At 41.0% G+C, this 27,262-nt stretch overlaps 15 non-coding genes across 15 annotated transcripts; all 15 read right to left on the minus strand.

Annotated features, from left to right (window-relative positions):
- Positions 1–1,212: 1,212 nt before the first annotated feature.
- On the minus strand, positions 1,213–1,285 carry trnav-cac (transfer RNA valine (anticodon CAC)). The gene has a single exon. It is a non-coding gene; the product is annotated as a tRNA-Val (tRNA).
- Positions 1,286–1,411: 126 nt separating this feature from the next.
- On the minus strand, positions 1,412–1,484 carry trnav-aac (transfer RNA valine (anticodon AAC)). The gene has a single exon. It is a non-coding gene; the product is annotated as a tRNA-Val (tRNA).
- A 783-nt stretch (positions 1,485–2,267) lies between these two features.
- Positions 2,268–2,340, minus strand: trnav-cac (transfer RNA valine (anticodon CAC)). The gene has a single exon. It is a non-coding gene; the product is annotated as a tRNA-Val (tRNA).
- A 1,553-nt stretch (positions 2,341–3,893) lies between these two features.
- On the minus strand, positions 3,894–3,966 carry trnav-aac (transfer RNA valine (anticodon AAC)). The gene has a single exon. It is a non-coding gene; the product is annotated as a tRNA-Val (tRNA).
- A 783-nt stretch (positions 3,967–4,749) lies between these two features.
- trnav-cac (transfer RNA valine (anticodon CAC)) lies at positions 4,750–4,822 on the minus strand. The gene has a single exon. It is a non-coding gene; the product is annotated as a tRNA-Val (tRNA).
- A 126-nt stretch (positions 4,823–4,948) lies between these two features.
- On the minus strand, positions 4,949–5,021 carry trnav-aac (transfer RNA valine (anticodon AAC)). Its single transcript has one exon. It is a non-coding gene; the product is annotated as a tRNA-Val (tRNA).
- A 1,652-nt stretch (positions 5,022–6,673) lies between these two features.
- On the minus strand, positions 6,674–6,746 carry trnav-cac (transfer RNA valine (anticodon CAC)). The gene has a single exon. It is a non-coding gene; the product is annotated as a tRNA-Val (tRNA).
- A 993-nt stretch (positions 6,747–7,739) lies between these two features.
- Positions 7,740–7,812, minus strand: trnav-aac (transfer RNA valine (anticodon AAC)). The gene has a single exon. It is a non-coding gene; the product is annotated as a tRNA-Val (tRNA).
- Positions 7,813–8,595: 783 nt separating this feature from the next.
- trnav-cac (transfer RNA valine (anticodon CAC)) lies at positions 8,596–8,668 on the minus strand. The gene has a single exon. It is a non-coding gene; the product is annotated as a tRNA-Val (tRNA).
- Positions 8,669–9,843: 1,175 nt separating this feature from the next.
- On the minus strand, positions 9,844–9,916 carry trnav-aac (transfer RNA valine (anticodon AAC)). The gene has a single exon. It is a non-coding gene; the product is annotated as a tRNA-Val (tRNA).
- Positions 9,917–10,699: 783 nt separating this feature from the next.
- On the minus strand, positions 10,700–10,772 carry trnav-cac (transfer RNA valine (anticodon CAC)). Its single transcript has one exon. It is a non-coding gene; the product is annotated as a tRNA-Val (tRNA).
- Positions 10,773–10,898: 126 nt separating this feature from the next.
- Positions 10,899–10,971, minus strand: trnav-aac (transfer RNA valine (anticodon AAC)). Its single transcript has one exon. It is a non-coding gene; the product is annotated as a tRNA-Val (tRNA).
- A 1,853-nt stretch (positions 10,972–12,824) lies between these two features.
- Positions 12,825–12,897, minus strand: trnav-aac (transfer RNA valine (anticodon AAC)). Its single transcript has one exon. It is a non-coding gene; the product is annotated as a tRNA-Val (tRNA).
- A 982-nt stretch (positions 12,898–13,879) lies between these two features.
- trnav-aac (transfer RNA valine (anticodon AAC)) lies at positions 13,880–13,952 on the minus strand. Its single transcript has one exon. It is a non-coding gene; the product is annotated as a tRNA-Val (tRNA).
- Positions 13,953–14,931: 979 nt separating this feature from the next.
- trnav-aac (transfer RNA valine (anticodon AAC)) lies at positions 14,932–15,004 on the minus strand. Its single transcript has one exon. It is a non-coding gene; the product is annotated as a tRNA-Val (tRNA).
- Positions 15,005–27,262: the final 12,258 nt, after the last annotated feature.

Below are 27,262 nucleotides of genomic sequence, written 5' to 3' on the forward strand. Positions count from 1 at the left end.
ATGTGAGGTGAATGTGATAACCATTACACTACAGAAACTTGTGCAGAGAAGACAGCCAGCAATCTCGTGGTGATTGCTTGTTGAAAAACCTATGAAGGAAAAGATTACTAAATCTCTCGTCTGACGATGCAAACAATTAATGTTTTACGTCCAAGGCAAAAAGCTGTTTCCGCTCAGTTTGGAACCGAGGACCTTTCGCGTGTAAAGCGAACGTGATGACCACTACAGAAACCTGACGGGGAGCCTCTCTTCTTTTAACACTACTTGGCAGAAGAGGCCTTTGTAGTGTTGACTAAGAATGCAGCAGAGCCTGGTTTAAGTAATTTTGGAAAAAGCCATTAGCTGTTTCCACCCAGTTTCGAAAACTGGGGACCTTTCGCGTGTGAGGAGAACGTGATAACCACTACACTATGGACACTTGCAAAAAGAAAACAGCCAGCAATCTCCTGGTGATCGCTTGCTGTAAAACGAATAAAGGAAAAGATAACTAAATCCCTCCCCTGACTTTGCAAACAGTTCATGTTTACCCACGAAAGAGAAACACTGTTTCTGCTCGGTTTCGAACCGAGGACCTTTAGGCGAACGTGATGACCACTACACTATGGAATCCCGTGCAGAGATGACTGCCAGCAATCTCCTGGTGATCGCTTGTGGAAGAGCGAACTAAGGAAAAGATAATTAAACACCTCACCTGACTTTGTAAACATTTCATTTTTTCCCACAAAAGAGAAACACTGTCTCTGCTCGGTAAATCCACTTGGCAGAAGGCATTTGTAGTGTTTAAGAAGAAAGCAGTAGATCCCTACTTAAACAATTTTGGAAAAAGACAACAGCTGTTTCAGAACAGTTTTAAACTGGGGACCTTTCGTATGTGAGGAGAATGTGATAACCATTACACTACAGAAACTTGTGCAGAGAAGACAGCCAGCAATCTCGTGGTGATCGCTTGTTGAAAAACCTATAAAGGAAAAGATTACTAAATCTCTTGTCTGACGATGCAAACAATTAATGTTTTACGTCCAAGGCAAAAAGCTGTTTCCGCTCAGTTTGGAACCGAGGACCTTTCGCGTGTAAAGCGAACGTGATGACCACTACAGAAACCTGACGGGGAGCCTCTCTTCTTTTAACACTACTTGGCAGAAGAGGCCTTTGTAGTGTTGACTAAGAATGCAGCAGAGCCTGGCTTAAGCAATTTTGGAAAAAGCCAGTAGCTGTTTCCACCCAGTTTCGAACTGGGGACCTTTCGCGTGTGAGGCGAACGTGATAACCACTACACTATGGAAACTTGTAAAAAGAACACAGCCAGCAATCTCCTGGTGATCGCTTGCTGTAAAACGAATAAAGGTAAAGATAACTAAATCCCTCCCCTGACTTTGCAAACAGTTCATGTTTACCCACGAAAGAGAAACACTGTTTCTGCTCGGTTTCGAACCGAGGACCTTTCGCGTGTTAGGCGAACGTGATGGCCACTACACTACAGAAACTTGATAATGATCCACCGTTCTTTTAACTCGGCTTGGCAGAAGGCCTTTGTAGTGTTGACGAAGAAAGCAACAGATCCCTACTTAAGCAATTTTGGAAAAAGCCACCAGCTGTTACCACCAAGTTTCGAACTGGGGACCTTTCGCATGCGGCAAACGTGACAACCACTACACTATGGAATCCTTCACAGAGAAGACTGCCAGCAATCTCCTGGTGATCGCTTGTGGAAGAGCGAACTAAGGAAAAGATAATTAAACACCTCACCTGACTTTGCAAACATTTCATGTTTTCCCACAAAAGAGAAACTCTGTTTCTGCTCGGTAAATCCACTTGGCAGAAGGCATTTGTAGTGTTTACGAAGAAAGCAGTAGATCCCCACTTAAACAATTTTGGAAAAAGCCAACAGCTGTTTCAGCACAGTTTTAAACTGGGGACCTTTCGTATGTGAGGTGAATGTGATAACCATTACACTACAGAAACTTGTGCAGAGAAGACAGCCAGCAATCTCGTGGTGATCGCTTGTTGAAAAACCTATAAAGGAAAAGATTACTAAATCTCTCGTCTGACGATGCAAACAATTAATGTTTTACGTCCAAGGCAAAAAGCTGTTTCCGCTCAGTTTGGAACCGAGGACCTTTCACGTGTAAAGCGAACGTGATGACCACTACAGAAACCTGACGGGGAGCCTCTCTTCTTTTAACACTACTTGGCAGAAGAGGCCTTTGTAGTGTTGACTAAGAATGCAGCAGAGCCTGGCTTAAGCAATTTTGGAAAAAGCCAGTAGCTGTTTCCACCCAGTTTCGAACTGGGGACCTTTCGCGTGTGAGGCGAACGTGATAACCACTACACTATGGAAACTTGAAAGTACACAGCCAGCAATCTCCTGGTGATCGCTTGCTGTAAAACGAATAAAGGAAAAGATAACTAAATCCCTCCCCTGACTTTGCAAACAGTTCATGTTTTACGTCCAAGGCAAAAAGCTGTTTCCGCTCAGTTTGGAACCGAGGACCTTTCGCGTGTAAAGCGAACGTGATGACCACTAGAGAAACCTGACGGGGAGGCTCTCTTCTTTTAACACTACTTGGCAGAAGAGGCCTTTGTAGTGTTGACTAAGAATGCAGCAGAGCCTGGTTTAAGTAATTTTGGAAAAAGCCATTAGCTGTTTCCACCCAGTTTCGAACTGGGGACCTTTCTCGTGTGAGGAGAACGTGATAACCACTACACTATGGACACTTGCAAAAAGAAAACAGCCAGCAATCTCCTGGTGATCGCTTGCTGTAAAACGAATAAAGGAAAAGATAACTAAATCCCTCCCCTGACTTTGCAAACAGTTCATGTTTACCCACAAAAGAGAAACACTGTTTCTGCTCGGTTTCGAACCGAGGAGTTTTCGCGTGTTAGGCGAACGTGATGACCACTACACTACAGAAACTTAACTAGAATCCACCGTTCTTTTAACTCGGCTTGGCAGAAGGCTTTTGTAGTGTTGACGAAGAAAGCAACAGATCCCTACTTAAGCAATTTTGGAAAAAGCCACCAGCTGTTGCCGCCCAGTTTCGAACTGGGGACCTTTCGCATGAGGCGAACGTGACAACCACTACACTATGGAATCCTGTGCAGCGATGACTGCCAGCAATCTCCTGGTGATCGCTTGTCGAAGAGCGAACTAAGGAAAAGATAATTAAACACCTCACCTGACTTTGCAAACATTTCATGTTTTCCCACAAAAGAGAAACACTGTCTCTGCTCGGTAAATCCACTTGGCAGAAGGCAATTGTATTGTTTACGAAGAAAGCAGTAGATCCCTACTTAAACAATTTTGGAAAAAGCCAACAGCTGTTTCAGCACAGTTTTAAACTGGAGACATTTCGTATGTGAGGTGAATGTGATAACCATTACACTACAGAAACTTGTGCAGAGAAGACAGCCAGCAATCTCGTGGTGATCGCTTGTTGAAAAACCTATAAAGGAAAAGACTACTAAATCTCTCGTCTGACGATGCAAACAATTAATGTTTTACGTCCAAGGCAAAAAGCTGTTTCCGCTCAGTTTGGAACCGAGGACCTTTCGCGTGTAAAGCGAACGTGATGACCACTACAGAAACCTGACGGGGAGCCTCTCTTCTTTTAACACTACTTGGCAGAAGAGGCTTTTGTAGTGTTGACTAAGAATGCAGCAGAGCCTGGCTTAAGCAATTTTGGAAAAAGCCAGTAGCTGTTTCCACCCAGTTTCGAACTGGTGACCTTTCGCGTGTGAGGCGAACGTGATAACCACTACACTATGGAAACTTGAAAGTACACAGCCAGCAATCTCCTGGTGATCGCTTGCTGTAAAACGAATAAAGGAAAAGATAACTAAATCCCTCCCCTGACTTTGCAAACAGTTCATGTTTACCCACGAAAGAGAAACACTGTTTCTGCTCGGTTTCGAACCTAGGACCTTTCGCTTGTTAGGCGAACGTGATGACCACTACACTACAGAAACTTGCTTATGATCCACCGTTCTTTTAACTCGGCTTGGCAGAAGGCCTTTGTAGTGTTGACGAAGAAAGCAACAGATCCCTACTTAAGCAATTTTGGAAAAAGCCACCAGCTGTTGCCGCCCAGTTTCGAACTGGGGACCTTTCGCATGAGGCGAACGTGACAACCACTGCACTATGGAATCCCGTGCAGAGATGACTGCCAGCAATCTCCTGGTGATCGCTTGTGGAAGAGCGAACTAAGGAAAAGATAATTAAACACCTCACCTGACTTTGCAAACATTTCATGTTTTCCCAAAAAAGAGAAACACTGTCTCTGCTCGGTAAATCCACTTGGCAGAAGGCAATTGTATTGTTTACGAAGAAAGCAGTAGATCCCTACTTAAACAATTTTGGAAAAAGCCAACAGCTGTTTCAGCACAGTTTTAAACTGGGGACATTTCGTATGTGAGGTGAATGTGATAACCATTACACTACAGAATCTTGTGCAGAGAAGACAGCCAGCAATCTCGTGGTGATCGCTTGTTGAAAAACCTATAAAGGAAAAGACTACTAAATCTCTCGTCTGACGATGCAAACAATTAATGTTTTACGTCCAAGGCAAAAAGCTGTTTCCGCTCAGTTTGGAACCGAGGACCTTTCGCGTGTAAAGCGAACGTGATGACCACTACAGAAACCTGACGGGGAGCCTCTCTTCTTTTAACACTACTTGGCAGAAGAGGCTTTTGTAGTGTTGACTAAGAATGCATCAGAGCCTGGTTTAAGCAATTTTGGAAAAAGCCAGTAGCTGTTTCCACCCAGTTTCGAACTGGGGACCTTTCGCGTGTGAGGCGAACGTGATAACCACTACACTATGGAAACTTGCAAAAAGTACACAGCCAGCAATCTCCTGGTGATCGCTTGCTGTAAAACGAATAAAGGAAAAGATAACTAAATCCCTCCCCTGACTTTGCAAACAGTTCATGTTTACCCACGAAAGAGAAACACTGTTTCTGCTCGGTTTCGAACCGAGGACCTTTCGCGTGTTAGGCGAAGGTGATGACCACTACACTACAGAAACTTGATTACGATCCACCGTTCTTTTAACTCGGCTTGGCAGAAGGCCTTTGTAGTGTTGACGAAGAAAGCAACAGATCCCTACTTAAGCAATTTTGGAAAAAGCCACCAGCTGTTACCACCAAGTTTCGAACTGGGGACCTTTCGCATGCGGCAAACGTGACAACCACTACACTATGGAATCCTTCGCAGAGAAGACTGCCAGCAATCTCCTGGTGATCGCTTGTGGAAGAGCGAACTAAGGAAAAGATAATTAAACACCTCACCTGACTTTGCAAACATTTCATGTTTTCCCACAAAAGAGAAACTCTGTTTCTGCTCGGTAAATTCACTTGGCAGAAGGCATTTGTAGTGTTTACGAAGAAAGCAGTAGATCCCTACTTAAACAATTTTGGAAAAAGCCAACAGCTGTTTCAGCACAGTTTTAAACTGGGGACATTTCGTATGTGAGGTGAATGTGATAACCATTACACTACAGAAACTTGTGCAGAGAAGACAGCCAGCAATCTCGTGGTGATTGCTTGTTGAAAAACCTATAAAGGAAAAGATTACTAAATCTCTCGTCTGACGATGCAAACAATTAATGTTTTACGTCCAAGGCAAAAAGCTGTTTCCGCTCAGTTTGGAACCGAGGACCTTTCGCGTGTAAAGCGAACGTGATGACCACTACAGAAACCTGACGGGGAGCCTCTCTTCTTTTAACACTACTTGGCAGAAGAGGCCTTTGTAGTGTTGACTAAGAATGCAGCAGAGCCTGGTTTAAGTAATTTTGGAAAAAGCCATTAGCTGTTTCCACCCAGTTTCGAAAACTGGGGACCTTTCGCGTGTGAGGAGAACGTGATAACCACTACACTATGGACACTTGCAAAAAGAAAACAGCCAGCAATCTCCTGGTGATCGCTTGCTGTAAAACGAATAAAGGAAAAGATAACTAAATCCCTCCCCTGACTTTGCAAACAGTTCATGTTTACCCACGAAAGAGAAACACTGTTTCTGCTCGGTTTCGAACCGAGGACCTTTAGGCGAACGTGATGACCACTACACTATGGAATCCCGTGCAGAGATGACTGCCAGCAATCTCCTGGTGATCGCTTGTGGAAGAGCGAACTAAGGAAAAGATAATTAAACACCTCACCTGACTTTGTAAACATTTCATTTTTTCCCACAAAAGAGAAACACTGTCTCTGCTCGGTAAATCCACTTGGCAGAAGGCATTTGTAGTGTTTAAGAAGAAAGCAGTAGATCCCTACTTAAACAATTTTGGAAAAAGACAACAGCTGTTTCAGAACAGTTTTAAACTGGGGACCTTTCGTATGTGAGGAGAATGTGATAACCATTACACTACAGAAACTTGTGCAGAGAAGACAGCCAGCAATCTCGTGGTGATCGCTTGTTGAAAAACCTATAAAGGAAAAGATTACTAAATCTCTTGTCTGACGATGCAAACAATTAATGTTTTACGTCCAAGGCAAAAAGCTGTTTCCGCTCAGTTTGGAACCGAGGACCTTTCGCGTGTAAAGCGAACGTGATGACCACTACAGAAACCTGACGGGGAGCCTCTCTTCTTTTAACACTACTTGGCAGAAGAGGCCTTTGTAGTGTTGACTAAGAATGCAGCAGAGCCTGGCTTAAGCAATTTTGGAAAAAGCCAGTAGCTGTTTCCACCCAGTTTCGAACTGGGGACCTTTCGCGTGTGAGGCGAACGTGATAACCACTACACTATGGAAACTTGTAAAAAGAACACAGCCAGCAATCTCCTGGTGATCGCTTGCTGTAAAACGAATAAAGGTAAAGATAACTAAATCCCTCCCCTGACTTTGCAAACAGTTCATGTTTACCCACGAAAGAGAAACACTGTTTCTGCTCGGTTTCGAACCGAGGACCTTTAGGCGAACGTGATGACCACTACACTATGGAATCCCGTGCAGAGATGACTGCCAGCAATCTCCTGGTGATCGCTTGTGGAAGAGCGAACTAAGGAAAAGATAATTAAACACCTCACCTGACTTTGTAAACATTTCATTTTTTCCCACAAAAGAGAAACACTGTCTCTGCTCGGTAAATCCACTTGGCAGAAGGCATTTGTAGTGTTTAAGAAGAAAGCAGTAGATCCCTACTTAAACAATTTTGGAAAAAGACAACAGCTGTTTCAGAACAGTTTTAAACTGGGGACCTTTCGTATGTGAGGAGAATGTGATAACCATTACACTACAGAAACTTGTGCAGAGAAGACAGCCAGCAATCTCGTGGTGATCGCTTGTTGAAAAACCTATAAAGGAAAAGATTACTAAATCTCTTGTCTGACGATGCAAACAATTAATGTTTTACGTCCAAGGCAAAAAGCTGTTTCCGCTCAGTTTGGAACCGAGGACCTTTCGCGTGTAAAGCGAACGTGATGACCACTACAGAAACCTGACGGGGAGCCTCTCTTCTTTTAACACTACTTGGCAGAAGAGGCCTTTGTAGTGTTGACTAAGAATGCAGCAGAGCCTGGCTTAAGCAATTTTGGAAAAAGCCAGTAGCTGTTTCCACCCAGTTTCGAACTCGGGACCTTTCGCGTGTGAGGCGAACGTGATAACCACTACACTATGGAAACTTGTAAAAAGAACACAGCCAGCAATCTCCTGGTGATCGCTTGCTGTAAAACGAATAAAGGTAAAGATAACTAAATCCCTCCCCTGACTTTGCAAACAGTTCATGTTTACCCACGAAAGAGAAACACTGTTTCTGCTCGGTTTCGAACCGAGGACCTTTCGCGTGTTAGGCGAACGTGATGGCCACTACACTACAGAAACTTGATAATGATCCACCGTTCTTTTAACTCGGCTTGGCAGAAGGCCTTTGTAGTGTTGACGAAGAAAGCAACAGATCCCTACTTAAGCAATTTTGGAAAAAGCCACCAGCTGTTACCACCAAGTTTCGAACTGGGGACCTTTCGCATGCGGCAAACGTGACAACCACTACACTATGGAATCCTTCACAGAGAAGACTGCCAGCAATCTCCTGGTGATCGCTTGTGGAAGAGCGAACTAAGGAAAAGATAATTAAACACCTCACCTGACTTTGCAAACATTTCATGTTTTCCCACAAAAGAGAAACTCTGTTTCTGCTCGGTAAATCCACTTGGCAGAAGGCATTTGTAGTGTTTACGAAGAAAGCAGTAGATCCCCACTTAAACAATTTTGGAAAAAGCCAACAGCTGTTTCAGCACAGTTTTAAACTGGGGACCTTTCGTATGTGAGGTGAATGTGATAACCATTACACTACAGAAACTTGTGCAGAGAAGACAGCCAGCAATCTCGTGGTGATCGCTTGTTGAAAAACCTATAAAGGAAAAGATTACTAAATCTCTCGTCTGACGATGCAAACAATTAATGTTTTACGTCCAAGGCAAAAAGCTGTTTCCGCTCAGTTTGGAACCGAGGACCTTTCACGTGTAAAGCGAACGTGATGACCACTACAGAAACCTGACGGGGAGCCTCTCTTCTTTTAACACTACTTGGCAGAAGAGGCCTTTGTAGTGTTGACTAAGAATGCAGCAGAGCCTGGCTTAAGCAATTTTGGAAAAAGCCAGTAGCTGTTTCCACCCAGTTTCGAACTGGGGACCTTTCGCGTGTGAGGCGAACGTGATAACCACTACACTATGGAAACTTGAAAGTACACAGCCAGCAATCTCCTGGTGATCGCTTGCTGTAAAACGAATAAAGGAAAAGATAACTAAATCCCTCCCCTGACTTTGCAAACAGTTCATGTTTACCCACAAAAGAGAAACACTGTTTCTGCTCGGTTTCGAACCGAGGAGTTTTCGCGTGTTAGGCGAACGTGATGACCACTACACTACAGAAACTTAATTAGAATCCACCGTTCTTTTAACTCGGCTTGGCAGAAGGCTTTTGTAGTGTTGACGAAGAAAGCAACAGATCCCTACTTAAGCAATTTTGGAAAAAGCCACCAGCTGTTGCCGCCCAGTTTCGAACTGGGGACCTTTCGCATGAGGCGAACGTGACAACCACTACACTATGGAATCCTGTGCAGCGATGACTGCCAGCAATCTCCTGGTGATCGCTTGTCGAAGAGCGAACTAAGGAAAAGATAATTAAACACCTCACCTGACTTTGCAAACATTTCATGTTTTCCCACAAAAGAGAAACACTGTCTCTGCTCGGTAAATCCACTTGGCAGAAGGCAATTGTATTGTTTACGAAGAAAGCAGTAGATCCCTACTTAAACAATTTTGGAAAAAGCCAACAGCTGTTTCAGCACAGTTTTAAACTGGAGACATTTCGTATGTGAGGTGAATGTGATAACCATTACACTACAGAAACTTGTGCAGAGAAGACAGCCAGCAATCTCGTGGTGATCGCTTGTTGAAAAACCTATAAAGGAAAAGACTACTAAATCTCTCGTCTGACGATGCAAACAATTAATGTTTTACGTCCAAGGCAAAAAGCTGTTTCCGCTCAGTTTGGAACCGAGGACCTTTCGCGTGTAAAGCGAACGTGATGACCACTACAGAAACCTGACGGGGAGCCTCTCTTCTTTTAACACTACTTGGCAGAAGAGGCTTTTGTAGTGTTGACTAAGAATGCAGCAGAGCCTGGCTTAAGCAATTTTGGAAAAAGCCAGTAGCTGTTTCCACCCAGTTTCGAACTGGTGACCTTTCGCGTGTGAGGCGAACGTGATAACCACTACACTATGGAAACTTGAAAGTACACAGCCAGCAATCTCCTGGTGATCGCTTGCTGTAAAACGAATAAAGGAAAAGATAACTAAATCCCTCCCCTGACTTTGCAAACAGTTCATGTTTACCCACGAAAGAGAAACACTGTTTCTGCTCGGTTTCGAACCTAGGACCTTTCGCTTGTTAGGCGAACGTGATGACCACTACACTACAGAAACTTGCTTATGATCCACCGTTCTTTTAACTCGGCTTGGCAGAAGGCCTTTGTAGTGTTGACGAAGAAAGCAACAGATCCCTACTTAAGCAATTTTGGAAAAAGCCACCAGCTGTTGCCGCCCAGTTTCGAACTGGGGACCTTTCGCATGAGGCGAACGTGACAACCACTGCACTATGGAATCCCGTGCAGAGATGACTGCCAGCAATCTCCTGGTGATCGCTTGTGGAAGAGCGAACTAAGGAAAAGATAATTAAACACCTCACCTGACTTTGCAAACATTTCATGTTTTCCCAAAAAAGAGAAACACTGTCTCTGCTCGGTAAATCCACTTGGCAGAAGGCAATTGTATTGTTTACGAAGAAAGCAGTAGATCCCTACTTAAACAATTTTGGAAAAAGCCAACAGCTGTTTCAGCACAGTTTTAAACTGGGGACATTTCGTATGTGAGGTGAATGTGATAACCATTACACTACAGAATCTTGTGCAGAGAAGACAGCCAGCAATCTCGTGGTGATCGCTTGTTGAAAAACCTATAAAGGAAAAGACTACTAAATCTCTCGTCTGACGATGCAAACAATTAATGTTTTACGTCCAAGGCAAAAAGCTGTTTCCGCTCAGTTTGGAACCGAGGACCTTTCGCGTGTAAAGCGAACGTGATGACCACTACAGAAACCTGACGGGGAGCCTCTCTTCTTTTAACACTACTTGGCAGAAGAGGCTTTTGTAGTGTTGACTAAGAATGCATCAGAGCCTGGTTTAAGCAATTTTGGAAAAAGCCAGTAGCTGTTTCCACCCAGTTTCGAACTGGGGACCTTTCGCGTGTGAGGCGAACGTGATAACCACTACACTATGGAAACTTGCAAAAAGTACACAGCCAGCAATCTCCTGGTGATCGCTTGCTGTAAAACGAATAAAGGAAAAGATAACTAAATCCCTCCCCTGACTTTGCAAACAGTTCATGTTTACCCACGAAAGAGAAACACTGTTTCTGCTCGGTTTCGAACCGAGGACCTTTCGCGTGTTAGGCGAAGGTGATGACCACTACACTACAGAAACTTGATTACGATCCACCGTTCTTTTAACTCGGCTTGGCAGAAGGCCTTTGTAGTGTTGACGAAGAAAGCAACAGATCCCTACTTAAGCAATTTTGGAAAAAGCCACCAGCTGTTACCACCAAGTTTCGAACTGGGGACCTTTCGCATGCGGCAAACGTGACAACCACTACACTATGGAATCCTTCGCAGAGAAGACTGCCAGCAATCTCCTGGTGATCGCTTGTGGAAGAGCGAACTAAGGAAAAGATAATTAAACACCTCACCTGACTTTGCAAACATTTCATGTTTTCCCACAAAAGAGAAACTCTGTTTCTGCTCGGTAAATTCACTTGGCAGAAGGCATTTGTAGTGTTTACGAAGAAAGCAGTAGATCCCTACTTAAACAATTTTGGAAAAAGCCAACAGCTGTTTCAGCACAGTTTTAAACTGGGGACATTTCGTATGTGAGGTGAATGTGATAACCATTACACTACAGAAACTTGTGCAGAGAAGACAGCCAGCAATCTCGTGGTGATTGCTTGTTGAAAAACCTATAAAGGAAAAGATTACTAAATCTCTCGTCTGACGATGCAAACAATTAATGTTTTACGTCCAAGGCAAAAAGCTGTTTCCGCTCAGTTTGGAACCGAGGACCTTTCGCGTGTAAAGCGAACGTGATGACCACTACAGAAACCTGACGGGGAGCCTCTCTTCTTTTAACACTACTTGGCAGAAGAGGCCTTTGTAGTGTTGACTAAGAATGCAGCAGAGCCTGGTTTAAGTAATTTTGGAAAAAGCCATTAGCTGTTTCCACCCAGTTTCGAAAACTGGGGACCTTTCGCGTGTGAGGAGAACGTGATAACCACTACACTATGGACACTTGCAAAAAGAAAACAGCCAGCAATCTCCTGGTGATCGCTTGCTGTAAAACGAATAAAGGAAAAGATAACTAAATCCCTCCCCTGACTTTGCAAACAGTTCATGTTTACCCACGAAAGAGAAACACTGTTTCTGCTCGGTTTCGAACCGAGGACCTTTAGGCGAACGTGATGACCACTACACTATGGAATCCCGTGCAGAGATGACTGCCAGCAATCTCCTGGTGATCGCTTGTCGAAGAGCGAACTAAGGAAAAGATAATTAAACACCTCACCTGACTTTGCAAACATTTCATGTTTTCCCACAAAAGAGAAACTCTGTTTCTGCTCGGTAAATCCACTTGGCAGAAGGCATTTGTAGTGTTTACGAAGAAAGCAGTAGATCCCTACTTAAACAATTTTGGAAAAAGCCAACAGCTGTTTCAAAACAGTTTCAAACTGGGGACCTTTTGTGTGTGAGGTGAACATGATAACCATTACACTACAGAAACTTGTGCAGAGACGACATCCAGCAATCTCTTGGTGATCGCTTGTTGAAAAACCTATAAAGGAAAAGATTACTAAATCTCTCGTCTGACGATGCAAACAATTAATGTTTTACGTCCAAGGCAAAAAGCTGTTTCCGCTCAGTTTGGAACCGAGGACCTTTCGCGTGTAAAGCGAACGTGATGACCACTACAGAAACCTGACGGGGAGCCTCTCTTCTTTTAACACTACTTGGCAGAAGAGGCCTTTGTAGTGTTGACTAAGAATGCAGCAGAGCCTGGTTTAAGTAATTTTGGAAAAAGCCATTAGCTGTTTCCACCCAGTGTCGAAAACTGGGGACCTTTCGCGTGTGAGGAGAACGTGATAACCACTACACTATGGACACTTGCAAAAAGAAAACAGCCAGCAATATCCTGGTAATCGCTTGCTGTAAAACGAATAAAGGAAAAGATAACTAAATCCCTCCCCTGACTTTGCAAACAGTTCATGTTTACCCACGAAAGAGAAACACTGTTTCTGCTCGGTTTCGAACCGAGGACCTTTCGCGTGTTAGGCGAACGTGATGGCCACTACACTACAGAAACTTGATTATGATCCACCGTTCTTTTAACTCGGCTTGGCAGAAGGCCTTTGTAGTGTTGACGAATAAAGCAACAGATCCCTACTTAAGCAATTTTGGAAAAAGCCACCAGTTGTTGCCACCCAGTTTCGAAATAGGGACCTTTCGCATGAGGCGAACGTGACAACCACTACACTATGGAATCCCGTGCAGAGATGACTGCCAGCAATCTCCTGGTGATCGCTTGTGGAAGAGCGAACTAAGGAAAAGATAATTAAACACCTCACCTGACTTTGCAAACATTTCATGTTTTCCCACAAAAGAGAAACTCTGTTTCTGCTCGGTAAATCCACTTGGCAGAGGGCATTTGTAGTGTTTACGAAGAAAGCAGTAGATCCCTACTTAAACAATTTTGGAAAAAGCCAACAGCTGTTTCAAAACAGTTTCAAACTGGGGACCTTTTGTGTGTGAGGTGAACGTGATAACCATTACACTACAGAAACTTGTGCAGAGAAGACAGCCAGCAATCTCGTGGTGATCGCTTGTTGAAAAACCTATAAAGGAAAAGATTACTAAATCTCTCGTCTGACGATGCAAACAATTAATGTTTTACGTCCAAGGCAAAAAGCTGTTTCCGCTCAGTTTGGAACCGAGGACCTTTCGCGTGTAAAGCAAACGTGATGACCACTACAGAAACCTGACGGGGAGCCTCTCTTCTTTTAACACTACTTGGCAGAAGAGGCCTTTGTAGTGTTGACTAAGAATGCAGCAGAGCCTGGCTTAAGCAATTTTGGAAAAAGCCAATACCTGTTTCCACCCAGTTTCGTACTGGGGACCTTTCGCGTGTGAGGCAAACGTGATAACCACTAAACTATGGAAACTTGCAAAAAGTACACAGCCAGCAATCTCCTGGTGATCGCTTGCTGTAAAACGAATAAAGGAAAAGATAACTAAATCCCTCCCCTGACTTTGCAAACAGTTCATGTTTACCCACAAAAGAGAAACACTGTTTCTGCTCGGTTTCGAACCGAGGACCTTTCGCGTGTTAGGCAAACGTGATGACCACTACACTACAGAAACTTGATTAGAATCCACTGTTCTTTTAACTCGGCTTGGCAGAAGGCCTTTGTAGTGTTGACGAATAAAGCAACAGATCCCTACTTAAGCAATTTTGGAAAAAGCCACCAGCTGTTGCCACCCAGGTTCGAACTGGGGACCTCTCGCATGAGGCGAACGTGACAACCACTACACTATGGAATCCCGTGCAGAGATGACTGCCAGCAATCTCCTGGTGATCGCTTGTGGAAGAGCGAACTAAGGAAAAGATAATTAAACACCTCACCTGACTTTGCAAACATTTCATGTTTTCCCACAAAAGAGAAACACTGTCTCTGCTCGGTAAATCCACTTGGCAGAAGGCAATTGTATTGTTTACGAAGAAAGCAGTAGATCCCCACTTAAACAATTTTGGAAAAAGCCAACAGCTGTTTCAGCACAGTTTTAAACTGGGGACCTTTCGTATGTGAGGTGAACGTGATAACCATTACACTACAGAAACTTGTGCAGAGAAGACAGCCAGCAATCTCGTGGTGATCGCTTGTTGAAAAACCTATAAAGGAAAAGATTACTAAATCTCTCGTCTGACGATGCAAACAATTAATGTTTTACGTCCAAGGCAAAAAGCTGTTTCCGCTCAGTTTGGAACCGAGGACCTTTCGCGTGTAAAGCGAACGTGATGACCACTACAGAAACCTGACGGGGAGCCTCTCTTATTTTAACACTACTTGGCAGAAGAGGCCTTTGTAGTGTTGACTAAGAATGCAGCAGAGCCTGGCTTAAGCAAATTTGGAAAAAGCCAGTAGCTGTTTCCACCCAGTTTCGAACTGGGGACCTTTCGCGTGTGAGGCGAACATAACCACTACACTATGGAAACTTGCAAAATGTACACAGCCAGCAATCTCCTGGTGATCGCTTGCTGTAAAACGAATAAAGGAAAAGATAACTAAATCCCTCCCCTGACTTTGCAAACAGTTTATCTTTACCCACAAAGGACAAACACTGTTTCTGCTCGGTTTCGAACCGAGGACCTTTCGCGTGTTAGGCGAACGTGATGACCACTACACTACAGAAACTTGATAACGATCCACCGTTCTTTTAACTCGGCTTGGCAGAAGGCCTTTGTAGTGTTGACGAAGAAAGCAACAGATCCCTACTTAAGCAATTTTGGAAAAAGCCACCAGCTGTTGCCGCCCAGTTTCGAACTGGGGACCTTTCGCATGAGGCGAACGTGACAACCACTACACTATGGAATCCCGCGCAGAGACGACTGCCAGCAATCTCCTGGTGATTGCTTGTGGAAGAGCGAACTAAGGAAAAGATAATTAAACACCTCTCCTGACTTTGCAAACATTTCATGTTTTCCCACAAAAGAGAAACACTGTCTCTGCTCGGTAAATCCACTTGGCAGAAGGCATTTGTAGTGTTTACGAAGAAAGCAGTAGATCCCTACTTAAACAATTTTGGAAAAAGCCAACAGCTGTTTCAGAACAGTTTCAAACTAGAGACCTTTCGCATGAGGCAAACGTGATAACCACTACACTATGGCAACTTGCAAAAAGTACACAGCCAGCAATCTCCTGGTGATCGCTTGCTGTAAAACGAATAAAGGAAAAGATTACTAAATCTCTCGTCTGACGATGCAAACAATTCATGTTTTACGTCCAAGGCAAAAAGCTGTTTCCGCTCAGTTTGGAACCGAGGACCTTTCGCGTGTAAAGCGAACATGATGACCACTACAGAAACCTGACGGGGAGCCTCTCTTCTTTTAACACTACTTGGCAGAAGAGGCCTTTGTAGTGTTGACTAAGAATGCAGCAGAGCCTGGCTTAAGCAATTTTGGAAAAAGCCATTAGCTGTTTCCACCCAGTTTCGAATTGGGGACCTCCCGCGCGGCAGCCGTGAATAGTTTAGCTAAACGGCCCTAAACCGTTTCCCATTAATTCTCAATGGTAGTGCTAAACCACTACGGATGCAATATTCTTTTGTCCACTGACGCTCTAGTGGCGCTCTTCCGTGTTTCGTCTCCCCGGGAAGTTTGAAGTCGCCATTTTCATACTGACTCGGAGCGTGAAATACATTCAGTGAAGATCTGCCTCGTTCATTTTATTCAGCACATCTATCAAAGGTAAGTTACTGTATTTATATATATTACCTTATAGGTTACGTTTTGGGTGCTGTTAATAATGATATCCAATTAGTTGTTGAGCGAAAACGCCCGCTTCGCTCCGTTGGTCGTTACTAAACTTTACGCTGTCTGCTTTTGTTTACTATTATATCATCAAAGGTTGATTTGCATGCAAAGTTATGAATGAACATCATCGTTTTATATGTTCATGTGTACAGTTTTTATGTCATTCGGTTAAGTTTAGTTACCATGACATCACTCGTTTGGCTTGTGGTAAATACGAGCTAAATAATGAATGAATATGTTGTTGTTTTTTTTACGTTTATGTGAATGGTTTTCATTTGGTGATGTTAAATAAGCTATGTATGGCATAGATTTCAGTATTAATGTGTTGATAACTCGCAGATACACATTGCACTGTCTAAGGTAGCTTACTGCTGTAAATTTTTTGTGCAAATTAGATAAGGTAGACTTTAATATATGTCCTTTACGTTGCACAAGGCTTAATAGCCTAATTTTAGAAACAAATGTATGGGCTTTATAATAATTTTACAACTTTCAATGTGTGAAATAATACACATCCATTAAACAACATAACTTTTTGAGATAAAGCTACCAAACCATCTGTAAAAATATCTAAATATTATTCAATGTCATGCACAAGACAGAATATTCCTTAATTATTTTTATATACACTACTAATAATAAAAGGAATATTCTGAAAAAAAAACTAGTCTTGTGCATGACAGGGAATAATATTTATAGATGTTTACAGTTGATTTGATAACTTTATCTCAGACCGTATGTGTGTGCATATATATATGCCTTGCGCAACGTAAAGGGCATATATGTTATAACATAACAGTGCAAAGAGTTTGATTGGTTTTGAATAAAACCTAAAATTCAGTTTTTCTTTCATGGTAGATCAAGATGCAGAAAAAAGTGCTGTTCTTCCCAGGGAGAATGTGCATACTAACTGTCCTAAGGACTATGAATTCGTGCCATGATGAATTGATACCAACTACAATGAGGGTAAGTATGCATTTTTGTTCTGCATTCATGTTTCATTGGGTATTAACACTTGAATGCATGCTTGTTCACTGAGTCAGATTGCTCCTCCTGCTCAGACTAGTGAGTAGTGTTTAGGATAGTACATTGGTTTGGCATGTCTGTGGGATTTAATTAAGTTTTACTTATATAGCTAAAACTAACTAAAAAAAGCACAAAATTAATTTATCCAATCTCTGCGATCTTCAGGGTTAGGCCACATGTTTCCAAACAGGGTTGGGGCCATTCATGAGTTGAATTGAGAATGAATGGTAAATTCCATTTCACTTCCTGGAATGGAATTGGATTTGGAATTGGAATGTCAGGAAAGAGAATTGAAATCAAATAAATTCCACTTGCGGTGCTAAATAAAATAATTTGACTTGTTTTACTTTATAGTTTATAGTACATCAAATATTGTAAATCACATAAACAACAAACATATAAAAGAAATACAAAGTACTGTATGTTTAGTATGTTAAGCATGATCATTTCACATGCCACATTTCAGGAAATGATGATAATTCAATGCAATAGAAAGTGAATGAAATACATGAATGAACATGATTCATTTGTTTGTGAGTTGAGACATATCTTATGTGGTAATCATATATTGAATGTATAGTACATCCAGAAACTTATCACCACTGTCATTCAATTATTACAGTTTTTTTCAGTCGCTAACAAGCGTTTGTCCAAACAGTTGTCACATTTTCAAAACTCTAAACACAATTAGCACAGCATCGGTCTTTTGTGGCCATACCATTTACACATTTCATGTCGTTTTCACCCAATATGGAGTCAGTGAACCCATTTTCACAGTGCTTACATTTTCTTAACAGACAAGCTATACCTACCAACAAAATTATGGATTGTTTTTGTAGTATTAACTAATGTTAACACACAACATCCCACAATAGCAACATCCAACAATATTCCAAACCTTAGATACAGTATAAAAACCTCTGCTTCTGCAATGATATCGTTTCAAAAACAATATCAATATCAAAAATTTATCTCAGCTGATAATAAACAAACATTTGAATAATTGACACACAGCTGATTTATGTTGGGTAAACTGGGCCAACCACAGCTGATTTCAGTGTGGCTTAGACTCAGAAGCAGTGGTTATTTTATTCTATTACATTTACACTTATACAGTAAAAGGAGGACTTTGAGGAGTGATATTTTTGGAAGCAGAAAAAGAAAAAGACAAACACTGTAATGTGCAGTGAGAGATGCAGTGAGAGGAGCAGATGCAGTGAGAGATGCAGTGAGAGGAGCAGATGCAGTGAGAGATGCAGTTAGAGATGCAGTGAGAGGAGCAGATGCAGTGAGAGATGCAGTGAGAGATGCAGTGAGAGGAGCAGGAGCAGTGAGAGGAGCAGATGCAGTGAGAGATGCAGTGAGAGATGCAGGAGCCGTGAGAGATGCAGTGAGAGATGCAGGAGCCATGAGAGATGCAGTGAGAGGAGCAGGAGCAGTGAGAGGAGCAGATGCAGTGAGAGGAGCAGATGCAGTGAGAGATACAGTGAGAGATGCAGGAGCCGTGAGAGATGCAGTGAGAGGAGCAGTGAGAACAGTGAGAGATGCAGGAGCAGTGAGAGGAGCAGATGCAGTGAGAGGAGCAGATGCAGTGAGAGGAGCAGGAGCAGGAGCAGTGAGAGGAGCAGATGCAGTGAGAGATGCAGTGAGAGATGCAGGAGCCGTGAGAGATGCAGTGAGAGATGCAGGAGCCGTGAGAGATGCAGTGAGAGGAGCAGGAGCAGTGAGAGGAGCAGATGCAGTGAGAGGAGCAGGAGCAGTGAGAGGAGCAGGAGCAGTGAGAGATGCAGGAGCCGTGAGAGATGCAGTGAGAGGAGGAGATGCAGTGAGAGGAGCAGGAGCAGTGAGAGGAGCAGATGCAGTGAGAGGAGCAGGAGCAGTGAGAGGAGCAGATGCAGTGAGAGGAGCAGATGCAGTGAGAGGAGCAGGAGCAGTGAGAGGAGCAGATGCAGTGAGAGATACAGTGAGAGATGCAGGAGCCGTGAGAGATGCAGTGAGAGGAGCAGGAGCAGTGAGAGGAGCAGATGCAGTGAGAGATGCAGGAGCCGTGAGAGATGCAGTGATGCAGGGACAGATGCAGTGAGAGATGCAGTGAGAGATGCAGTGAGAGGAGCAGATGCTAGAGAAAGACAGAGGAAAAGGCGTTTGCTGAAGAGGTCGCAGGTTCCTGCTTTACTCCAGGAGTCACCACAGAATTCACCATTTAAAACCAGACAGTCTCTAGGGAAGGCTGTAAAACGAGCACTCCGAGCTTTACCTAGCAGCCCACGAAAAAAATGTACAGTTGTAAAAAAGATTGCAACATCACTGTTCCTTCTTGCAGAAAAAAAGAAAATGAATCATGTGTCCGCCACCACTGCTACTGTCACGAATTGAGTCGTCCTGTCATTAACTCTTGCACTACACATCATGGACTTCATTCCCCACAAGCCACTGCACTAATCACTGCATTCACCTGCTCCCTGTTTCTCACCTGCAGCTCATTCACACACACACACCTGCAGCTCATCACATGGACAGCTTATATGCCACTCACACACACAGCTTCCTTGCGAAGTCTTATCGTTCCTCATGGTCGTAATTCCGAGCGTTTCTTCCCGTGTTTGTTTTCCCGTGTGTGTGATTCCTGGACTCCCTCCCGTGTTTGATTCTCGCTGCCAGCCCCGACCTTTCTGCATGTTTTTTGACTACGATTTCTGCCTGCCCCTTTGTGTTTGTTTTGTTGAATAAAATTCTATGAGAGAGATGACATCTCAAGGCAAGCACCAGGAATGAGGGATGTGGTCACAGTCAGAGAGGGAGGAGTGAAAAAGAAAATCCAGAAACGGCATTTAACAATGTCTATTCTAGAGGCTTACCGCTACTTCAAAAATGAACATCCGGAGTCTATAATTGGAAAATCTAAATTTGCTGAGCTTCGACCATCTCATGTGCTCCACTCTTCAGACACTCCAAGAAATACGTGTCTTTACCGTTACCACGAAAATACTAAGCTAGCCCTGGACTGTCTGCAAAATGTCATGCCAAGGAAGGCATTCCAGAGCACGCAGGATTTTGTAGAAGCTTGCCTGCAATTCAGATAGTCCCCTCTGCATGTTTGGACAGTGTGCTGAATTCAGGGATGGCAAACTCTTGGAAATGCATACCCTCTGTAACATCCCAGAAGAGGACAAACAAATAAGGGTGTCCTGGTATGCATGGGAAACAACAGAGGGGCTTCCAAATAAGGTAAAAAAAAGTGGCACACTAGGTGATGTACTTAATTTTCTCAAGACAGTGGCTACAAAATTTGTACATCACTGTTTTGTTAAAAAACGGCAAAGTGGATTTTTCCAGGCCAAAAAATTGCAGGCAAAAGCAGACAAGGAAACTAGTGCTGCAAGTGGATTTTGCCGAAAATTACACTGCAGCCCACCAAGACCAGATCCAGTCGGCACACTGGCATCAGAAGCAGGTCACCGTGTTTCCCTCAGTCCTGTGGTCTGATGGAGAGCCAGAGTCATATGCCATAGTCAGTGACAGCCTGGATCATGACAAGAGGTCTGTGGCAACATTCCTCTCCAAGATTGTGGAGGACATTAAAACGAAACATCCTGCAATGAAAAAGATTCACATATTTAGTGATGGAGCTGCTTCTCAGTTTAAGAACAAGTTCATCTGGTGTTTCATGTCAACTACATTCAAGGACCTGTTTCCAACTTTAAGAGTACAGTGGCACTTCTTTGCCACAAGCCACGGCAAAGGTGCAGTGGATGGTGTGGGAGCAACAGTGAAGCATGCAGTTAACACTGATGTCCTCTGCAGACAGGCAGTTCTTGTGACAGATGCGGCTTCATTTGTAGCTTCTGCCAGGAAGAGCTGCCCAAACATCAACATCAAACTCATTACATCCAACGAAATCACAGATTTTATACAACATCATAAGCTGGATAAGAGATGGGCCATTACAACAGCTGTTCCAGGCACTCAATCAATCCATCACATTGAGCCAGTCTCCTGGGGAGAAGTGCATCACAAAATGTACTCCGAGGCAGAACAGTCAGGTGTCCATACATTTCAGCTCTCGGAAATCACATCTGCTGAAAGTCCCGAACACCAGTCATCTGAGCGTCAGTCAATAGCTGCAGAGAACATCAAAACTGGAGACTGTGTCTTGGTCCAATTCAAGGCAAACAAATCATTCAGGCAGTTTGTCGGACTTTGTAATAACCGAGACCAGAAGGCACTGGAAATAAGGTTCTTAAGAAAAAATGACAGCGCGGGATTAGTCTACATCTTACCTGTGATGGAAGATAAAGCTTGGGTGACACCTGACCAAGTGATTGAGACTTTCAACCCAAAAGTAGACAACAGAGGGAGGTATCACTTTGCAGAGGCAGTCTTTGCAGAATAGAAGAAGAAAAAAACACAAGTCATCTAATTAATCACATTTGTACTCATTTGTTTGATACTGGGCATGTTTATTTTGCCTTAATCTATGTTTTACATTAGCTTATCATTTGATAATTTCATTTGGACAATATTTAATAACATGTAAAAAGTAAATATGTCTACAAATAATTTTAATGTATTAAATAATTATTTTAAATTTCTTTTTCACGATGATCCATGTTCATAACAATATATACTGTATGCTCACTTTTTTGGAGATCTGTTTTACAGAGCTCTTGTTGCAACAGAATCCTCAACGCTTATCAGTCCAAATGTTGGCCTATGTAAAAAAAAAGTTCATGATGTCAATTATTTACCTTTCAAGTATTTCTTAAAGATGTTAACATTAAACAATGAATGAAAATACCGTGTTTGTTATGCTTACCTTTTTTTGGATGTCTGTTTCACACAGATCGATTTGATGTGTCTTAATCTTCTTACATCCAAATGCCAGCCATTAAACTTGGTAAAACATAACTACTGAAATTTCCTTTGAGACGATAAATAACAGGTATTATTCTGTTCAGCTATTTTGCGCATTTACCAACGTAAACTAAACATTGGCATCAAACATAAGCGATCACTGTGACACGATGGTATTTTGTCACTCTCCACACAGACACACACACACACACACACTACTAAACTGCAGTAAAGTTGGTTTTATATTCGCACATTCGGACTTCCGCGTTCAATAACTTTATGTTTTATTGTGCAATAAAGTAATTATTTGCTAATTCTATTCAGCGACATGATTTTCAACCTAGCCTACTACATTTTTCACAATCGATTAAAACGGCCAAGCATTGTTTAAATGGCATACACTACAAACACTACTAACAAGTGGACAATGCTTCAAATTACCTAAGCTTGTTCTGAGTGTAAACCGGCGACCTCCGAAATGCAATAAACATTTATTGCAGCTGATGATGTATATTAGCAGTTCTATATTATTCGGGGTCTGAAGTAAACACCACATTAGCAAACAATATGTCCGAATTCAGTTTTGAATATGTCCGCACTGGTTACATTTTAACACCACACTCGCGCGAACACAAGCTAATCTATAACAAGGTGATTTCAGTTTAAATGTTATTAATTGTGCAAACTTACCATACAGATGTCTTGGAGGGCAGTGTTTGTTGGTTTAAAAAAACAACAGAGACCCACAAATAGATCTCGGTTGAAGTTTTTACAGCATTTTATCTGATTTTCCAGAGTCAGGCAAGTGTAAATTTCAGAACTGTCACGTCCGTAACGGAAAGGCGTCACGTCCGTAACAATGGTTTTTCCTCATAAATGCAAAAATGAAAAACAAAATAAAATAAATAATTTATGTTCCATAAAGAGCCAACCCTTATCCTTTTGGCTGGTATTATTTCGTTTGGTTTGTGCATTTGAATTCGCAGAATTTCTACAAAGTATATCGACTGCCAAAAACTCAAGTCCTTTTTTTGTCACATCCGTAACGCATTAATATTTGCCTGATTTAAAATATGAAACGCATGTATAGACTAATTTTTTTCTGATGCCTAAACTTTATGGTGAGGGGTTTCGAAAAATATAAACAGATGTTTCAATATATTGTTAACATTTACATTCTCTGAGACTTTTATGTTTTAAGTTTTTACTGCAAATGTCACGTCCATAACGCTGGAATTGCTCACTAGTGAAATAACCAGATAAATACAGTAAGGAAAATAATAACAATACCGGTTAAGACCATCCTCCAAGCGTCTCCTTTCACAGCCAACGCTGTATCTTCCTCTCAGAGCACTTTACTGGCTTCATACCTCAAATGTAGTCTTTAAAAAAGATAATTGTAGTTGACATTAAATTTCAAGAGCTGACAGTAGTTTATGAAGCTGTCTTTGGTTATGGCAGTAAACGCACCTTCAGCCATCATGTCGACTTGAACTAAAGCTGGACTGGACTTTGGACCACTAAAAGTAGCCTTGTCCTTCTCCAAACTCTTCCTCCTCATCCTCCTCTCAAGCATTAACGGGCTGACGGTTGAACGCCGCGTCGTGCTGAATTTTGGGGTGTACTTGGAAGGGAAGTGTACACTTGAGCGCTAAGAGAACTCAGTTTTCTCCTAATACTCTTGATAATCGATGTTCACTTGAATAAGTCGCTGTGAATGTGTAAAAGTGCTGAATGATCAATCAAACACTATGCAGGATGTGAGCGCGAACTCAAGTAATGCAAAGTTAGCTCTGCTCGCGAGTAGAATGTTGTGATTCAGTTATAACGTCGTCGCCATAGCAACGACTAGTTGTGTACTTTAAAAATATATATGATAATAAATGTTTATGCATTTGTTATATGATTATTAAATAATAATTCAGCAAACAGCTAATTATACATAATATAATTATCAAATCACTATTATTCAATACTTATTAACTTGTTTAATTAATATTTTTATGCATTTATTATTTACAATAACCCTTTAACTGCCACACCAAGAAAAAGGCAATGGAAAAAATTTTTGTTTTCATTTTTTATGTCTTTATGTCACTAATAACCACACTCAATGTTTTTTTTTTCTATAAATCCCATCATTTTTTAAATATTGACCTCTACCAAACGGTTGATATGTCACTTAATGGTAAAAGTACTGGAATTCATACTTATACTATGAAAATATGAAAATATGAACTATAACAGTAATTTATTTAAAATTATAATCAAAAAAATATTTTTGTATATTGAATCTTCTTTATTTATTGAAGTATGCCATAAAATATTTCAGGTTTTCATTTTATCACGGAAATTATGTTTTCTTGTTGTTAATACCAAAAAAAAAAAAGAACTCAAATAACTAAAAGTAACAAAACAAAAGACATTACATTCTTTCTGCATTAAAAAAAATAAATAAGTAATAATAATAAAATAAAAAACAGCAAAAGATAATAATATAATGGCATTTTAGGCTTTTATGTTTCAAAAAACACGCCGGCAAGTGTGGCAGTGCAACAGAATTTTTGTTTCTAGATAAATGAACATTTCTTTGTAAACCAGCAATGTTGTGTAGTGTAAACCAACATTAGAAACAATCATTCAAACAATATAAAAAACTAGTGATTGTAAAACTTTTCAGCAGCATCTCTTGACAGTGAGAGTGCGCATTCTTTTACCATAGAAACTGTTGTAAAAAAACAAAACAAACAAAAAAACAACAAACAAATAAATAACAATCTTAAAATTTTAATGTTAATACACCAGTATTTGTCATTTAAGAAGTATCTGCAACTGATCATTATGTTTTTCAAACATTAATTCTATGATTTCATTATATTTACTTAAAAAATATCCAAAAGTGGCAAAAAAGACATACTTAAGAAATGATCTAAGTATATTCATGAGGCAATAACAATAGCTGTGTCATATTCATAACTATGAATGATCAGAAGTTTATATTTATCAGCAAATAGTCCATTCTGACTGCAGAAATGGATGATTTGAAAACATTAGCTTAGCATTTCTACCTTTACCATAAAGTGACAAATCAACCGTTTGGTTGAGCAAATTTTTGAAAAATTATTGAAAACATACTGAAGTTTTTTTTTTTGCAACAAGCAACATAATTTTGTAAAGTTAGGGCTCCTACAGTGTAATATGTCAAAAAAATATGCTTAGCTTGCAAAATTTCACCAAAAACAGTTCACATGGCAGGAGTGATTTCTTTGATTCTGACATCCATGAGAGAAGGAGTGTTGTCACAAGTACTGCTGATTGACATAATGACATCTAGTGGATTTTTTTGGCATAACATAGCTCAACCAGATGGTAGAGATGGCTCAATCAGCTTACAGTTTTTTACAGACGCTAGGACACATTTCTCAATACTTAGGTCACTTTTGCAAAACTCTTCACACAGTGAGCACAACAGAAGTCTATGTAGGCTAAACTGAGGATCAATTATCTTTGTTTTGGCACAAAATGCATTCAATGAATACATCTCTCAAATTTCATGAATTCTTTTCTCACTCAGACACAACAACTGCCAAAAATCTTTGTACGTACAACACATTTTGTACATGCTTACATACTGTTTTCAAAACTGTTAAACTTATGTTCAAAACAATAACATAATGCAAAACTGAATAAGACAGCAAAATTCAACAGCAATATTTTATTGAAACATATTTCAAATCTAAAAATGCAGTAGATTAGCATTACTATTGTATCTGTATCAGTGGATGGTGTGTATACAAATTCTTGTATCTTGAAATTACTTAGTACAAAAAAATAAAAAATAAATAAACAACATAAAATATTGACGAATTCTGCATCATGTCTGATTCATTCCAGTAACATATATTGCAGTTATAAACAATATATATTGCAATTATAAACAGATGTTTCCTTGTTTTACACAAGAAAACAGTGTGTAATGCTACATGTTGTTAGTGTTTTTTAGTTCATTGTTTTGTGGGTGACAAAGTGTGTTTGTCGGCTGTCAACCTTTGCTAGTGTTCTGGAAGAATAAGTTTATTTGAGACCTGAATAAAGTGTTTTGGTAGTTGTAGTGCATTTTGAATGTGAAATGAACTGCTTTGCCAAGCTGAAAGTCAGTTAGGAGACTTGTGTGAAGAGTTTTGCAAAAGTGACCTAAGTATTGAGAAATGTGTCCTAGCGTCTGTAAAAAACTGTAAGTTAAGTTAGGTACTCCTCTTAATAAAATATAGTGACTCAAAATGTGCTCAACCATTTGGTCGAGCGGGCAGTTAAAGGGATAAATAAATAAATTACTAATTAACGATCAATAGCAAATAATCGCATCCAAAATAAGTTTTTGTTCACATGTGTGCGTGCTGTGTATATTTAGTATGTATAGGCCTGTATAAATACGCTCATAGTTTATATATTTGAAAATATTTACATTTATATAGTTTGTATTGTACACTGCTCAAAAAAAGGGAACACTAAAATAACACATCCTAGATCTGAATGAATGCAATATTCTTATTAGATACTTTGTTAAAGTTATATAGTTGAATCAGCAGCATTAACTAGTTTTATGTGAATTTAATGGCGAGGTATAAGTATAAAGTATAGTGTTTTGATAGTACACAAAAAATAGAGAAAAATACTATAGTTAATAACTTTAGAAATTCATCATCATGTGGGCACGGAATTCTATTCTATAATCAACATTTCTAAGATGTGTTTGTGATTCTAGAGAGCTGTGCTCCAATAGACTTTTATTTTGGTCTGCTGAAGTGACGTCATAAAGCTGCGCTCCTCATCTGTTTGTGGTTCACCTGAAGAAAGGTTTGTGGTTTTAAAGTTTTAAAGTTTAAACCAATGCACACTGTTACATCAATTAAAGCGTTTTTACAAGCTATGTAAAATGAATGCATCATTATTAAATATAACGTTGTAATGCTATATTTAGTGTTACTTAAAACATTACCCTTCAGTAAAGACAATGGCTGCGTTCGAAACCGCATACTCAATGAGTAGGTACTTAATTTCAATAAATACTTACTTAACGAGCGCTAAAAGAGTACATACTCTACAGCCAAATCTCGTTGGCTGTGTCCAAATTCAGGGTCTACATCCTTCGGACTCATTTGAAGGATGTTACGTCACAGCGCCGTGACGAAGGCTGTCCAAATTCGTAGGATCCTTCAAATGCGGCCCACAAATACGTCCTCCTTTTCCCCGAATTGGA

Source organism: Garra rufa, chromosome 1 (assembly GCF_049309525.1).
Source record: "Garra rufa chromosome 1, GarRuf1.0, whole genome shotgun sequence".
Lineage (NCBI taxonomy): Eukaryota > Metazoa > Chordata > Actinopteri > Cypriniformes > Cyprinidae > Garra > Garra rufa.